Raw genomic sequence first — 17831 nt, forward strand, 5'->3', positions numbered from 1 at the left:
TGAGAAGGAACTCCTATATAGGAGTCTGATTGATTGGGAAGTCTTCTTGGAGGAGGCTGGATTTGTCCCATGTAGTATTTTAAAAGAGAAAGTCCTTGAAATACCAAGTTGTATTTATGTATTTTGTTTGACCCTAGAGAGCAAGAAAATGTAACAGCTTTTAATCCACAGACCTCACCACCCCCTCTTGTATCAGACCCTGCCTCTTCTCACACTGGGGTTATGTGCCTGAGCCTGAAAGCATTTGGGTTTCTGAACCTGAAGAGTAGTAAGTGATGGAGGTGGAGAAAGATCAGAGAGTAGACTGAGGGCTACATTAGAAGAGGCTCTGAGTGTCAGACTAAGGAAACTAAATTTTCCTCTTGGATGTCATTCACCACCTATCAGAGATAATAGCATCACCAACGATGAATGAACTGACAAGCTCAGAATACCTACTCTTGGAAAAAAATGGAATGTGTGCATGAGAGAGATCAGCAATGTGTGAGTTGTTAGCCCAAGTGGATCCTGGGTCAGGATCTGTTGGATTATCACTTTTATGGATCTCTGGCTTTTCCATTTCCCCAGCCTCCAACGGTGGTTCCCACCCAGCTCCTTTTCCACAGAGCCCCATCTCTTTCCCCTTTCATTATTCTGAGGAGGCACCAATGGTGATGAATCTTCTTAAATTCCTCCCTGCAGTATTACCTCTATTTTTACCCCCTTCTTATTGGTTTCTTTTATGTCTCTGAGGAAGAGATATGATCTCTCCCAAGGCCGATCTCCTAACCTTGCTCTTCTCTCTGCCTGTGTGACCCTCCCTCCTTCCACGCCAGAATTCTGTTCATCTCTCTTTTTCTTCTGAGTCTTCAGACTTTCTGCTCCCACTTTTGCATTCCAGTTTGAAGGCCTGCTCTCCCCAGTATGTCCCCTCCTTGCTACTCCTTCTGCACTCCCTGTGGTCTAGATTTTCTTAGTCTCTGTCCAAACAGTCTCCTATGACCCTACTTCATGGTTCTCTGGGAAAGCATCTTTCCTTTTGTCTCTTTAAATCAGACTTGACCAGATCTCTTAAAAAGACTAAATGCCTCCTGGATAAAATCCAGATTCTTAAGCTGAGCGTATGAGACTTTTCATAAACATTCCTCAGCTTGGTTTGCAGCCATTCCTTGTGTCCATCCTATCCCGAAACTGTAGCAGACCACTCTCTTTCTTGCCCCCACTGTCTGCCTACTGAACTGTGAGTAATTTGTGAGGTCCACCTCCAATTATTTCTCTTCCCTACCCTCCCTGGGCCTTTCCAAACAAACTTAATTTTTCCATCTGTATTTCCTTTACATTTTTTGCTGTGCATGTATAGCCGCTATTGTTAGTATTTAGAACACTGATCACATTATATTAACATTATTTGGTTACATATTTATCTTCCTTCCACCAACCAGCCCAGAAACTCCTGTAGGGTAGAAATAGCATCTGGTTTATCTTACTATTTCTAGCTGTGCTAACCCAGTGCCTGGCGTAAAATAGGCATTTAATAAGTGTTGATTGGATTAAATTGAGTTTGTTCTTCCTTTGATAGGCTTAGTACTGAACTTAAAGCCCTTCTCCATTTCCGTTGATAAGAATACTTGATTAGTCTTTCAGTTTCCTGATTTGCCTCCTCTTCATGAAGCTCATCCTATACTTTTCTATCTGCAGCTTCTCATAATTATGTTCCATTGATGTTCAAGTCTGTCTTCCTGTCTCATTCTTGGAGGAGCCCATTTCATTTTTTTTTTTTTTAAGAACTCCTATGTTGGATCTGTACTAAGCCTCAAAATGCCATCTTTAAGTGCACTTGAATGACAGACTCTTGAAGTTTTGTAGGATCCAGAGTCCCATCTTCCCTTCAAGCAGGTCTTCCCACAGATGTTGTGGCAGGCTGTGTCTGGATTTCTGCTCAGTGCCAAGAGTGATTGTCACAGTGTTGTGGAAGCTTGCTGGGCCTGCTGAAATTCAAGAGACAAGTGTTATTTTGGAGGATGGGAAGAAGATCTTTTATCTGAAAAGCTTCTATTTGTGGCAGCAGGACAGGAACACAGAACCTGTCACACCATACATACATTTAGTGCTAATTTGCTAGTGTTTCAAAGTAACAAAGCATAATACAAATACAGCATTATTGTTTCAGACATCCATATTGTCTGGATTTGGGTACAACAGTGTTAGATTTTTTTTTTTTTTCTCAGCTATTCATGGCAAATTAGCTAACCCCAAACTGCCTTAATGACATTGACACTCTCTCAGAGATTACAGCTTACATGGGAGAAATGAAAACAGTGAGTGGTGACGTATGGTTACATCGAGCCATATAAAATTGCCAATATTGACCAGTTTTCACCAACAAAGTGGCAGTTTCATTAGGTTTAACCTAATAAGTGGAATAATGTATCTGGTTTATAAGGAAGTAGGTAGTAAGTAGAATGTTTTTGACCGTTTCCTAATGTGCCAGGCACAACAGTAAATAGTGGTTTTTTTGCATTAACTCATTTAATCCTCAAGAAAACTCCAAGATGTATTACCCTTTACTTCATATATGGGGAAGCTGAGACACAGAGGTTATGACTTCCTCAGGCTGACACAGCTAAAATTGTGCAGTGGATATTCCAATAGCAGAGGAAGGATTCTTCTAGCCCAGAGTTGGCAACCTTTTTTTGTAAAGGACCACATAGGGCCATTTGGCTTTGCAGGCCATGTGGTCTTTGTCTTAACTACTGGATTCCACCGGTGTATGTAAATGAATGAGGTGGCTGTGTTCCAATAAAACTTTATTTATAAAAATGGGCAGCAGGATAGATTTGACCCAGAGGCTATGGTTTGTAGATCCCATCCCAACTTCTTCCTCTCTATACCCAAATATATTTTTTCCACTTAAAAATATATGGCAAATACGTTTCTTTATTAGCTAAATGCAAAATATTTTCTTTGGCTATTATTATCCAGATGTATGTACTTAGCTTTTCAGATGAAGTGTGTTTCTGGTTCCACATGCTTCTCTCTTTTTTTTTTTTTTATTTTGAAATATGCTTCTCTTTTTAACACCCACCCTCTCTTCCCTGGCTATGTCCCTCCTATACTCTTACTTGTGTGCTGGAAACAGAGTTTTCTTTTTCTAGTATTTTTACCTCTGATATTGATCTTATCCCTGCACCTTTGCCCTGGTTATGACCAATAGCAGTAGTGAAACCAGCCAGGTAGGTAAATGAGCACTAGAAAAATAATACGTCTCCAAATCCCTGTCACTGTCCTCTATAGATGCCGCCCTTGGGGGCAGTGTAATTTCTTTGAATGTTTTCTTTATGTCTGCTTCCCTCTTCCCCAAGGCTCCTCCAAAAGAGAAGCTTGCACAGCTTTTCTTAAATTCATTAAATTTTCAGTGTCTTTCCCCCGTGATTGGTACGCGGCAGGCAGCACAAGGCAAAGAGGACATTAGAATTCCTTCTGGGAAGAGAACATAGTGTGAGCAGTTTCGAAAGGTCGCATGTTGCCACAGTGTCCTTCTTTATAAATCTTTCAGAGGATGGTGAGTATATCTAGAGGGGGAAAAGATGGGATTGCTGTAGTTATTCCAGAAGGATCTTAGCCTCACATCTGCCATTTGGCAGTACATTCACAGAGATGTTCAGTTGAGCACATAGAAAAAGGGGCACAAGATAGTTACCTCTGTTTTTGCAAAATATGCTCCCATGAAGTTCAAGTCAAAGACTAGCCTCTCTCCCAACAAATGTAGACGGCTACAGGGCAAAGGATGCAGCGATGACTGGGTACTGGCAAAAAGTACTGCTGTAGAACGTAAACAGGGAGCCACTTTGTTTCTCCAAGCAATTTCCTGCATTCGCGTTGTTAACCTAGAATCTCAGGTTGTTTCACTTGTAAGAAATTTTCCCAGTGACATATCACACCTGAAATGTATAGAGTGATATTTCCAATACATTATCTTCAGAACCCTGTTGATCTAAGTGTGAGTCTCTCTTCAGATGAGGAATCTAAAGCTCAGGGAAGTGAAGAAAATTGACCCAGACGTCTTGGCCAGTAGATGGCAGTACTCAGCTCCTGACACCTCAGGCTGCATTTTTTGCTCCAGTCCAAGGCAAGTTTTGCCTTCTTTACTCCCATCATTTTGCCCTTGTTACGTGCTCGGTACAGTCATATTTCTCTGTTATAAAACGTGCTATGTTGTTCTATGCTATAGAACACGCCGACTGTAAAGGACGATTTTTGACACCAAGGAGAAGATTGTCTTAGGAGATTCAGAACTCCACACTGGTGTGTGTATATGCCAAGCACGGTTGTTCAAGATCATTTAATAAGGAAGCTGTTATTCACCAAGAGATATTGTTACCTTTATCTAGAAATAGAAGGGAAAGGAAAATTATACCAAAACCCATTTTTGAGATAATTAGCAAAATGTCAGGGACAGATGGACTAGAAACTATGGAAAAACATATGTTTTACTGATGTTTTCTCTTTGATCATATGTTGGATGCTATAATGGCAAAAGCCTGTTTCCTGGCTGGAAAACTCTCCTTTTTCATTTTTTTTCTGCTTTTTATTTAAGAAACTGGCTGGCTGGCTTTTAGAAGTTTTTGTAGTCTGTATCCCTCCCTCTTTATCACCTCTGACTGCACACACTTGAGTTGGATTTTTCTTAGTACATTCAAAAAGACTAAGAAATACACTGAACCTGCAAACAGGACTACCCTACTTCCTTGAAGCACATCAATAGAAACAATTGTTGCAACCCCTGCTATGGTTAAAACCAGGTCACCAAGGTGTAATCAATAGTGTAGTGCCTATCTTTGAAACTTCATAGTTTAAAAGAATAAGTGTGATAAATATACCCTCATTTATTTGCAACCCACTACCTTTCAATTCACAAAAATTGGACTAATGCAGAGAAATGACACATGGCAGTCACTGGAGAAATGGGGATTGAGTTAATGGCAGGCAGGACAGAAGAAAAGAAAGAACCAATTGGAAAGAAGGCCAGTGGTGTACTAGCCAAATAAACTTGGGCAGGTTGCACATCTGAAATGGGGCGCAGATTTCTTATCTGCAAAATAGTGGAGTTTGAATAAAAAAACCTCTCAAGTATGTTTCAGCAGTAAAATTCTATTGGGCATCAAGCAGTTGACTGCTAAAGACATGTTTGTTAAAAACAGGTGACGATGCAAGATGGCACAGTAACTTGCCCAGCTCACAGTGTATCTAATTTTATCTCAGTGCCCATTTATAGCTTACAGTATCTGAAAAAAATACCCTTTCTTTTTCCTTGCAAATATTCTGTAGTTTGGGCCTCAGGTTTTTTAGTACAATCTTCCTTTTTCATTCCAGTAATTTGTTTACTTACTGAATATTTATCATTATCTCGTTTGAAGTTTAATTATTTACGGATTAAATAATTTGTAATTTATTATAAATTGCTAATTTGCAGATCATTCATTACCTACTAATTGTTCAATTATCTTTATATTAGTGCTCGTTAATTTACTCACTAAACATTTGCTGAGCAATCATTAAGTGGCCAACACTACCGGAATGGGCACACAAAAAAGCTTGAGAAGGAAGTTGGGCTCCTTCTTTCAAGAAGGAATTCACTATGTGTCCCTTTTGGATAACTGCATCTTCTTTAGTACAAACAGATATATTCATCTCTTTTCTTTAAGCTAATTCTGCTTAGCTCCATATAAAAAAAAAAAATGCAAAAAGAAAAAGGTGAAATTTAGAAACTTTTATTTGCTTTTTTCCCCCAAGATAGGTCAAATGAAAAAACCTTTTAATAATCTGGGAACACTTTGAAAAATCAAAATGCACAAAGTTAATGGAATCATGAAAATCATATTTTTGTATTATCACAAATACTATACACATATTAGTCTTGTAATAAATATAGATGTTAAGTATTTGAGGGATGAAACAGAGGTGGACAGAGATACAGGGGCAGGAGACAAGCTTGAAAGAGTTAAGTGGGGTTTAAGGATTATCTTGGTGCTTGTTATCACAGGTAGTACAGGTTGGACTCATCATGTCCAAATGAATGAAAGTCTATACCACTAGATGGTTTGATTTTTTTTCACACAGGACAATTCCTTCATTCTGGAATTTTCGCAGCTGCAACATTCAGTTCAACAAGCTCAAAGTTATTTTAGATGAAATTTAGTCTTTGTTATTTGATTTTGCCCATATTTAAAGATTTTCTTGATTTCACCTGCCTCCTGAGAGTACGTTGGAGATGTACTACGTAGAAGTGTAGCATCATTGATTATCCTTTGCCGGAATTTGAGTAGTATACCCTGGTGGCAGGGTGGGGGGGTGGGGGTGGTGGTTGGAGGGGAGTAAATGCCCCTTGTCCTCAATTCATTCCCTGTTCTGATTAACTTATTATGGTTAATAATAGTTAAATAGTTCATATAATCACGAAGCTCTTCCCACTTCATACAACATTTTCTGTCTTTCCGTATATCCAGCATTTCATGCCATCATCCTGTGACTTAGATGGACAGTACGTATTGCAAACTTCCTCCTTGATTCCACTTCAGTAGGAACTATTAAACTTTTATTGGAACTGACTTGCCCTGATCTGATAGAAAGAAAACCCTATTCTCCTTTTATAACATTGAGCATTGATGTCTATTCTTCATTGCACTGAGGGAAATGTCTCCAAAAACTTTAAAGTACAAGGGGTAAAGCCATGCTAGATAAATGGGGATATTGAGACAGCTTTCATGGAAGATCTGTTCCCGTCATCCAAGGCCTCAGGCATGGTTGGTCAGGCTGAAGCCGGCTCCTCAGTTCCAGCACTACCTGGGCGGATCCAGACTTGTAAATTGACCCTTCTGCCTGTGGAATGTGCCCCGGAGGCTTGCTTATTTGACTTTTGTGGGCAGATTAGATAGCTCATTCTTAAAACATACTTGGAAAAGGGACCTGTTTACCCTGGAGGAGAATGGTTGCTAAAGACACTAGACTAGAATACCTCCTCATTCTTTCTCTTTCCAAACCTCAGTTAGAGTCCGCTCTGGGGTATGCTCATCTTGAACTTAAAGCAGAATCTTCAAGTGCTCACCCACCCGAATTTTTTTCCCAATTAATTACAACCTCGGGTCAAGAAGTGTTTTATTTTCCCTTTGCATTATTCTTGGAACATAAAGCAACTAACTATTGGTAGCAGTCTACACACAAAAAAGTAATATCTTAAACGAAGTTTTCTTTTATCTTTTTTTTTTTTAATAGTTTTTCCTCAAGTTGATTGAAGATGAGTCCTGGCTAAAGACAGGACAAGCGTGGCGGTATGGTTTATTATATGTGTCTCATTTCATGTTACAGGAACCAGTTAAATAATATCTTGGATGGAGGGGGGAGAAAAAACCCATAGTAAAATAGTCTTTAACAGAAATATTTGTGAAGGATTTTCTTTTTCTTTTTTTTTTTTTGTCCTAAAAAATGCTTAGGCTTTTCTTCTGAAGAGCAAGAGCTGGCGATGTAAGTTTTCAGCTGAGTTTTTGCAGTTGTTGTGAGCTCCTCAAGGGGGAGCTTTCACACAAGCTAACTAGGATACTCACCTCTCAGGTTTGACTTGGACTTTCTTCCTTATCCATCCATTTAATCTGAATAGGATTCTCCCTTTGATACCCAAGTTTTGCTGTCTTAATTGACCTGAAGGGAGATGACAGCCAGTCAACTACAGTCTTTAAAATAATGATGTCAAGTTCTACTTGGATATGAATTAATCATTGTTAGGTGTCCTACCGGATGTAAGTGGAGTACTCAGTCTAGTCAGTGTCCCCACTAGGGCATTTCGAAAGCAATGACAACTAGGTCTTAGATTGTACTTTTCATTAGAACGTTCTTTGTGGATAGGGTTATTCAAACCTACCATTTCATATTGCCACATAAGCAGTGCCAGTTTATCGTTGATACTAAAGAGATTGCTCTCACCTCCTACTAGGCCTCAGGAGATACTATGCCACCCCACCTCCAAACCCTGTCCCTTCATCATAAATCTATTTTGGTGTAGGATGCATATTTACCCTCATTTTTAATGTCTGGATATAAGGACTGGTTAAGTCCTATTATAAGTCTTCTTTTGCGAAGGCCAGAGGAAAAATAACTGGGCTTCCTCTTGAGTTGAAATGAAAGTTACAAAGAAGATTTTAGTTTTTCCCAACAAATGCTAAAAGGTTATTTCCTATTGCCTTTTTTTTTTCCAAGAAAAAAAACTCAGATATGGTAAATTGTCACTAAAATGTGATTTTGGGCAGGTAATTATTCGTCCTAATTCAGCCTTCCCATCATCCTCAGAGGTAATTTCCCTGGAGGAAAAGGTAACACTTCTCTTTATAATTCTTGGAAAAATAATGTCCTTTCATGAGAAATAGAGTCTTTTAAAGGAAAATGATTCTTCTGTTTTAACTCTAAATACAGTGGGAGGATTTCTGTGAAATATAAATATTTGCAAACTCTTTATGTAAGCATGCTTTAACCAAACACCTGGTAAATGTTGCACAGGCTATTAATGACTTGCAAAACCTCCAAGTTGGGAAATACAGCTCTGCCATTATGATCAGTCATTTGGCAGATAGTCAAGCCTGACAACAATTGTTTGATACCTTTTTACCCATAAAGACTCTGATTCACTGAAAACATTCAAGATTTCAGCACATTTCCTTCCCACCCTCTGACCCTCCACCAAATTGCTCAATTATCTCCCATAAAGAGTTCATAATTATTATTCTTTCAAATTTGAAGTATAGGTTTCCCCCTGTTATCTGAAAGTAGAAAGTTCCAATGAAACCTTTCCTAAGCTGAAATGGTGCAAAGAGAAGACCAATACCATTAATTCATACAGAAAAATTTTTGAGCATTCCTTGACCCAAAAAATCACCTCTTTTAGGCTTTCTGATACCTTAGAATACCTCTTCCTAATGGATGCACAAAATAAATCAAGATAAAGCACAGACACAAATCCAGGCTCTGGTGGCTGGATGCTGAGTGTAGGTCTCAAGGAAGGAGTTTGAATGGGGAGGGGCACTGTCACTGCTTAGGGTGTGGCTGCCCCTATAATGGTTACTGCAAAACCAACAGTGAACGCTATGTTCGCTTTTTGCCTTTTTTTTTTCCATAAAGCAAAAATCCTCTTCAGATTCCTTAGTCAGGGAAACAGGTACTAATGTAGGTCTTTCATAAAAGTGAAGTGGCATAGTGGGAACTTTGGAAAAGCGAGGGGAATACCTGTAATAGGAAATGGTTATAAGCATTGTTACAAAACATGTGTTTTGTTGCTGCTGCCTAGCAAGACCCTTTCAAAAGCTTTGGTGTGTTCTTTACTTCCTATTTAACACCTACTATTTGCATGAAACTGGGCTATGGAATGTAAGGTGTTGAGATGGATGGTAAGAAGAGTAGGATATAAGGTATCACCCACCCTTCAGGGATCTCAAAATACAGGTAGGGAGAAATGACTAAGTAGCATCTCAAAGCAATATACAATTAATTGTCAAGAAGATGGTGCAGAAAGTGAATTCTACATGAATCCAGAAGTGAAGCTGTTGTGGAATAGAGTGATGTAGATTGATTATAGGGTTATCGAACTTAAGCCAGCCTGTTAAGAATATGTAGGATTAGGAGAGGCACAAGGAAGGCAAAGGGCATTCTGGAAGGAAGGGAAGTAAGAAGAAAAAAGACTAGATTGAATATGCCAAGTGTCAGGAAGAATGCACAGAACCGTATGATTAGAAACAATGTGTTTTTAGTGGAGAAATACCTTGAAATGAAAATCCTCATTGTGTTAGCTATTGCTAGTAAAGGTGCATAACAACACACATATATACTCTCTAAATGAGTGGCGTAAAACAATACATTAGCTCCCAAGTTTATGGCCTGGTGATCTGGGCTAGATATGATGAGTGGTCCTTCTGCTTTTGGCTGGGCTCACTCACTTGTCTGTGAGCCAGCTGGCTATTCATTAGTGTAGGACAGACGTGACCAGGATGACAGGAACAACTGGGACCTCTGCCGCCATGTGTCTTGCCTGCCAACAGGCTGGCCCAGGCGTATCTTCTTCTCATAGCAATGATGGAGGTTCCAAGAGGAGAGAACTCCGATCTTCTGCTTGTGTCACATATATTAACATTCCACTGACCAGAGCAAGTCACATGGCTCAGTCCATAGAGCCACTTCATCGTAGAGGGTCCTACATACACATAGTAAACTGTCCCAGTTATTTATTACTGCTTAATAAAATACTCCAAATATTAGTTGCTTAAAGCATTGGCCACATATAATACCTCCTAGAATCTGTGTGTCAGGAACTCAGGAAGGCTTGGCTGAGCTCTTTTCATCCTCATGACATTAGTGGTACTCAGCTGGTAGATGGACTGACATGGATGGTTCAAGACCACATCACTCATGTGTCTAATATCTTGGCTAGAATTTAAGGCTCAGCTGTACTGTCAAGAGTGCTGAACTCTGTTCCACTTGGTGAGTTCTTAGGGTAATCAAAATCCTTACATGACAGGGGCTTTTCCTAGACCAAGTCTCCCAAAGGAACAAGGCAGAAATAACATGACCTTTTCTAACTTAATCTTGGAATTTATGCAGTAAGCTTCCATTCTACTCTGTGGGTCAAAACAGACACAAGCCCTCCCCAATTTCCAGGAGATGGGACACAGACCCCCATCTCCTTATGGGAAACATAAAAGAATTTGCAGATATGTTTTGAAACCACATAGTCATTTCTGCAAACAACAAATTATATGCATTTTTACCGTGTTGTGAATCATACTCCTAATAAGATCCAAGTACCCAAAGATGTACCCTTATGATAGCAGGCTTAGGTGCCTGATCCAGGATCTTGTTATCTAAATCGGGTGCAGATGAAACTCCTGCCTCAAGTGCCATTCAGTGGGTATGGGTCCTTTTGATCTGAAAATAAGTGAACACAAGAAGCTGGTTTTCTGCTTTCCAATGTAAAATGGTAGAACAGGAATGGTTAACCTCAATAAACACACGTCCCTATCAGTTATGAAATATAGGCCTACCTGTATTTCATACTATACTCTCAGTATACCATACTCTCAGTTTTGTGATCAGCGCCCATTATTGCTTCCTGAGAATGATTCTCCATATTTCTTGGCATCACCTTCCAGGTAAAGGTAGGTAAACATTTTCTGTAAAGGGCCAAATGGTTAATAATCTTCACATGCCATATGTAGTCTTTGTTTAATTGTATTTTTTTAAACAATCCTTTAAAAATGTACAAACATTTGGAGCACCTGGGTGACTCAGTTGGTTAAGCATCCAGCTCTTGATTTCGGGTCAGGTCGTGATCCTCATGATCATGAAATGGAGCCCCATGTTGAGCTTCATGCTCAGTGGGGAGTCTGCTTGAGATTCTTTCTCTCCCTCTGCATCTCTACCAACTCGTGTGCGTGTGCGCACTCTGTCCCTCTCTCTCTCTCAAATCTAAAAAAAAAAAAAAAAAAAGTGAAATAATTCTTAGCTAACTGGACACATAAAATCAGGCCGCCACCTACATTTGGCTTATAGGCCATAATTTGCCAACCTGTGCTGTATACTTGTGATCCTACCCTTGAGTCTTTTTTCCTTTCCCACAGAAAGGAAATAGCCTGTGTTTATGTCTGGGTAATCATCTCAGTGTGTTTCCGGCTCAGAGAATTCCGAGGAATGCAGGGCACTCTTTATCTGACTTTTTCTTGACCAGGTCCAAGCTGCAATATATTCTACCAGTACAATTCTTTTAAAAGCTTTGTGGGTTTTCTAGAATCTTACTAGAATTCATTGTATCAGACCAAAGTCACATGCATAAAAGTCTTTGAAATAGGCCTTTTTCTATCCTGGGTCCTCTGAGACTATTGAGGGACAATGCCCTTAAGAGTTCTTTATCAAAGAGAGGCTGTAATGCACACCCTTAGGAGCTTTCCGAAGCTTGAGTTTTTGTTGTTGTTATGATTCTTTTGCTTCACTAAAATGATCTATGATACAGCACCTCGAATCTTTTGGGTACTAAAAAGTGGTTTTATAGCCACACCCAGTGTTCATATTTACTCTGAGACCACATTTCCCCACAGCATTCTGGTGTTGGTCTTTGCTTTTATACCTTTCTTTACTTTCTTACTTTGGTAATGTTCTGCTAAATGGCACTGGGGCTGAGAAATAGTTTTATTTTTTAACTAAACAAGTCCAGACTCCTTTATATTTTCTCTAAATTCTGCTTGAAACAGCATATTTCCTTTTTTAGTTCATCTCCCTATTTTGGTAACTTCTGAAACACAGTTAAAAGAAACCAATTGAAACTTTGGATGTTCTGCTGGAAATTTCCTTAGCCGGCTTCCTCAATTCATCAGCGCAGTTTGTTTTTGAAAATACTGCAGGCAACAGTGTTTCTAAGGTTTCCACTACCATACAAGGGCAGTTTCCTTTCCTCCACCTACCAACTGTATCCTCCTCACTTCCATCACTGAGAGCTTCCTTCGGGTCTATCTTTTGCCCACCACTTAGTCTCAAAGTCACAACCACTTGTTTACTTTGTTACCTTAGTACTTCACTTCTGATAACAGGTTCTTTTAGGGTTATCTATTGCTATATGACAAAGTACCCCCACATTTTTTATGGACTTAAAAAGCCATTTTATTATATCAGAGATTTTGTTTAAGGAACTTGGGCAAAGCTCTGCTATGTGATTGTTCTACACCTTTTGATCTCAGTTGAGGTTGTTCACTGGTACTCATCTGGTAGATAGGGTGGTTCAGAAGGCACAAGGTGGCGTCACTTATGCATATGGCTCAGAAGATATGACTCAACCTGAACCATTCACCTAAATGTGGCCTCTCTAACATGGCTATCTTAGGGTAGTTGTGACAGATAGCTTCCTCTATAGAATAGCAAGCATCCCAGGTGCCAAGAAAACGATTAATGGCTTTTACTGGTCAGAAGAGATACATACCCATCCAGATCCAAGAGGAAGGAACATAGTCTAGTCCCTGCCTGTCAATGAGAGGAGAGTTAAAAGATTTAAGTCTATATTTTAGGGCTACCATTGGGACCATTAACACAGGTAATATTTTGTATGAGAAGTTTTTCATATTGCAGAAAGGTTTGAACTTGAGCTTGGGCTGTCTATATTCCTTTGTTCAATTAGACATAGCACAGCTCTCTTTCAACCTTCATTTCCCCAAATCTTGCTTTCTTACAGTTCCAGTTTTTTTTTTTTTTTTTTTTGTTATTCTTCTTTTTTTTTTTTTTTTTAGCACATGTCCCAGTGTAAAAACACTTTGGAACATGTATGCTCAGAATGTGTTAATACCCTCACATATACACTCTATAAATAAGATTATGTTAATTATAAAATAGAAAATTAAAATGGACCAGGTAAAGTCAAATATAAAATATTTGTAAATATCTTGCTAATTATTATGACATATTATCATATTTCAAGGCAGAAAGATATACTTAAAACAAGACTCACTGTTAACAATAATGAATATAAATACATATGTTTGAATTTGTCTATCTCAATAATTTGGAATTCAGGGGCCATTTTCTTGTCTGAATGGTATATTATTATGGCTTTTACCTCATAGTGCAGCTAATTAAATGTTTTTCATTGGAGCAAAAAGTGCCAGTTTCACCATTTTATTAGTTTTCAAGAATCATGTTAACTTTTTTGTCTTATATCTTATGTAAGGCAGTTTAGTTAAAATAGTTATAAGCTACAAGTTCATTTAACCAGACATATGTAAATATTACACATCCCACTATGCACTGATCAGGAACCAGTGAGTGGAAGCAGCACAGCTGTCTATCAAGCCTGTAGAATCTCACTTTGCTCTAGGGGATACTTTAGCTATAATATGACCTTCCAACTAACTTTTAATATAAAAAATGAGTTAACCATCAGTTTGTTCTCCATAGTTAAGAGTCTGTTGCTTGGTTTGCCCCTCTCTCTCTCTCTTTCTTCCCTCCTTTGCTCATTTGTTTCTTTTTTTTTTTTCTCATTTGTTTCTTAAATTCCAAACGGATGGTGACCAGACAGCAAGTGGGTGGGAGAGAGGATGGTGGGAATAAGAGATGGGGATTAAGGAGTGCACTTGTGATGAGCACCAGGTGTTGTATGGAAGTGTTGATCACTATATTGTACACCTGAAACTAGTATTGCACTGTATGTCAACTATACTGGAATTTAAATAAAAACTTTGAACAATTATGTAAAAATAAGTAAGAATAGGGCAGCCTGGGTGGCTCAGCAGTTTAGCACCACCTTCAGCCCAGGGCGGGATCCCTGAATGGAGCCTGCTTCTCCCTCTGCCTGTCTCTCTGCCTCTCTCTCTCTCTCTCTCTCTCTCTTCTCTCTGTGTATTCTCATGAATAAATAAATAAAATCTATAAATAAAGAAGAATATGTCACCTGATTTTTTCTTACCACACCCTCAGAAGACATCTGATGTACCCCCTGGAGTGCAAGTATGCCATGATGAAAGCATCTGACAAGAGGACCTTTAATAAATACGTTGCACTAATTGTTGTTGTTGTTGTTGTAGTAGTTTTTTACATTGCACTAATTTTTAAGAATGTCTGACACAAAGTAGGCACTCAGTATTTGTTGAGTGTAGAATAATAGTGCTGTATCTGCAACAAAAAGAAAATTGCAAAAATCTCCATTGTTCTCGACAACTCACCTCCTCCATGAGCTAGTCAAAACATTGTGGAAGATGAGAACTTATTTTCCTATGAAATACATTCCCACTGGAGCCCGCTTTGAAAAATTAAGTTTCTATATCAGTGAAGATTAACAATTTTTCCTCCCCTTCACACCCTTCCTATTTGTAACTTCATCTTGATGTCTAGGGTTTTACATTTCCTAACAGCCTCATAAATCATTTAATTTCCTTCAACAATTAGCAGAGTTGAGTTAGTATTAATATCCTTTTCTTTACAGTAGAAGAAGTAAGGCATATTGGGTTGAAATTTCTTACTGAAGGCCTCACAGAGCATCAGTAACCATGCTGGGATTACATTTTTAAGTTTGTTACTCAGAATCTTTACCTGGGTTCCTTTGAGCCACTGTGGCCTTTTGATCTTTGCTTGAAATAAGAGAGTTCTTGATGATTAAATAAGTGGACTTTATTTTAGCCCAGCAAGTAATGGAACTTTCAAAACTAAAAGCTGTTAGCAAAGCACATTCAATATGAATGATGTTTTGTGGAATGGAGTTGCTGTAAGATAAGCCTATTAAGTTGGAAAACCAAGATAGACTATTTTGGTGCTTTCATCATCCTTTTGAGGAAGGTGGAAGATGAAAATGTGTCTACCTCTGTCATGGACACTCCTGTAAACCTCACTCAGTTCATGACTTGGAATGGCTCCATTATTCCAGTGGAGTGTCGCCTTCTCCTCCCAATTTTCTGACCACCACCATAGATTTATTCAATTTTTAATCTGTTGGTAGGTGGTAGAGCATAAAAGTAAAAGAGTTCTGTCACTCTCAGGTTTCCACGCAAAGCAGAACTCTTCCCTCTGATGGTGATGTTGAGTAGTTGTCCAATAAGGGGACTGGGATCCTGGAGAATGTGGAACAGCAGTGGTGCAGAGTTGAGAACAGATTCTCAGGAAGAACCACTGAATGTGGGGATGAGGGTCCAGGTAGGATGAAGAACATGACTTAGCTTGTAGTGGCAACAGTCCACAAACTGCTCTCTGGTGATATGTAAGTTGGGAAGACAGATGGTGGGTGTGATCTTTGAAATTAACCAGTCTTGCAGCACAGGTGCAAGGGATTTGAGGATAGTGTCAAGGGAGTCTGGTATGCAGTTGAGTGTAGGACTGGAGTGACAGTGAATACACACAGGAATTGATAGGTTTGGGGGAAAGGAAAGTATAAAGAACTTAAGTGTTCATAAAGTTGGAGGACAGGAATAGTTGGAGGGAACAGCTCAGCAGAGAGGAGGTTGGTGATGAAGTTTAAACTTTAAGAGCTCAAATAATTCAGTGATGAGAAAGTATAAAGTGTGGCTATTGAAGTAAATAGTAGTTGAAGTAGGGTAATACTTGGATAATTGATTCATTTGTGATGTGGAGAGGAGTGTTTGAAGTAAAAACTGAGTCTGGGATGCAGGTGCCATAGACCCTTAAGAGACGTGGGTGAAGGAGAAGGCGGATGATAATGAGAGAGGTAAAGATGCAATTGGAGGATGGTGCAAACATCAAAGGAGGAGGATCTCTTTTAAAAGGAGAGAGTAGTAATTTGGAAGCAGCAAGAGGAAGCTGTTGCCAGCAGTCACCCTGGACCTGCCCCACGGCTCCTCCAGTGACATTTGTCAGGGAGGCAAGGAGGACATTTCTAGATTATTTTAAAAATAATAAAAATTGTAAAAAATAAAGTGGAGATTCTGACCTGTGTATTGTCCTTCCTAGTTTAATGAATGCAAAAATAGAAGATTGACCTCCCTCTTCTACCTTAACATTTTCCCTGCTGAGTTTATCACTTTGTGATTTATTTTAAGAATGCATAATGTTTATTTTAACCTAATTGTTGCATAAGAAATGCTGGAGCCAGGAATTTCAAGGAAAGCCTTGTGTATTTTTCCTCAGTAATTCTCTTTTTCTGGTCAGAGGGAAATACTTAAATCTGGTTCAATCCAGTTTACGTAACTTAGTTAAACCAACATTCCCCAGCCTCCTGAAGCCTTGTATTTATCCAGGGAAATCTTTTTTTATGACTGACCATAGAGAGAAAACCAAAAAGAAATCAGCAAGATTTTCCTTATTATCTATGTGCCCATATGATTTCTATTGATTGTCAATATTTATTAACAAGGGAGATTTTCTGCATCCAGACTTGCTTTATAATCTGGGAAAATGATAGGTAAAAAAGAACATAAGAAAAATCTGTGAAGAAAAAAAAGAAAGAAAAATCTGTGAAGTTATTAGTGGCAAGAAAAATCTGTGAAGTCATTAGTGGCAAGGACCATAGTGGCTTTCAAAGTTGTTTTCCAGATTTTCAAGTTCTAGAACAAAGTGGCTTAGCTTTATAGTCTTCCTTCCTTCCGTCCTTTTTTGTTTTTCTTGTGTAACTTACACACAGTAAAGAATACAAATTGTAAACATACATCTCAATAACATGTAAACTTCACTCAGCTTGTTGCTCTGGAATATTTCTGTCATTACTGTCCTCCCTTGTGCCTCTTCCCAGCCGACTGTCTTCAGAGTGAACCACAATTCTGATTTACCACCATAGATTAGATTTCTTTCTTTTTTTTTTAAATTCTTTGTGTCTGGCTTTTTCCACTTAATATTTTCTCAACGAGATTTATCCATGTTGTCAAATATAGCTGTAGTGTGTGGTTTTTATTGATGAATAATATTTCATTGTGTGAATATTTTCTAATTTCTCTATTCCATTGCTAAGAGACATTGGATGACTTCCAATTTGGAACTATTTTGAATAAAGTTAATATGAACATTGTTGTACATGTTTTGGTGAAAAGGAATACTCATTTCCATACCCAGGAATGGCCTTTCTACGTCTTAGGTATGTTTAGCTTAATAGATACTATGAAAGTTTTAAGAGTAACTATTCTGCTTTACACTTTGACTAGCAGTTCATTATAGTTCATATTGTCCACATCCTTGTCAACACTTGGTATTGTTAGTGCTTTTAATTTCAGCCATTCAAGTAGAGTTTAAAGAACAGTTCATTCTTGAACTAAAGGCTATTTTAAAGTACATAAAAGAAAATTTATATTCAAGCAGAGTACCATTAATCTTACAGAGCTTCTTAGAGTACCACAAATAGA

The 17831-nt window shown here is 38.6% G+C and overlaps 1 protein-coding gene across 14 annotated transcripts in view; it reads left to right on the forward strand.

Annotated features, from left to right (window-relative positions):
- The window catches only part of SAMD12 (sterile alpha motif domain containing 12), a 372850-nt gene that overhangs the window by 170983 nt on the left and 184036 nt on the right, over window positions 1–17831 (forward strand). The window lies entirely within an intron of this gene.

Source organism: Vulpes vulpes, chromosome 13 (genome assembly GCF_048418805.1).
Source record: "Vulpes vulpes isolate BD-2025 chromosome 13, VulVul3, whole genome shotgun sequence".
Classification (NCBI taxonomy): domain Eukaryota; kingdom Metazoa; phylum Chordata; class Mammalia; order Carnivora; family Canidae; genus Vulpes; species Vulpes vulpes.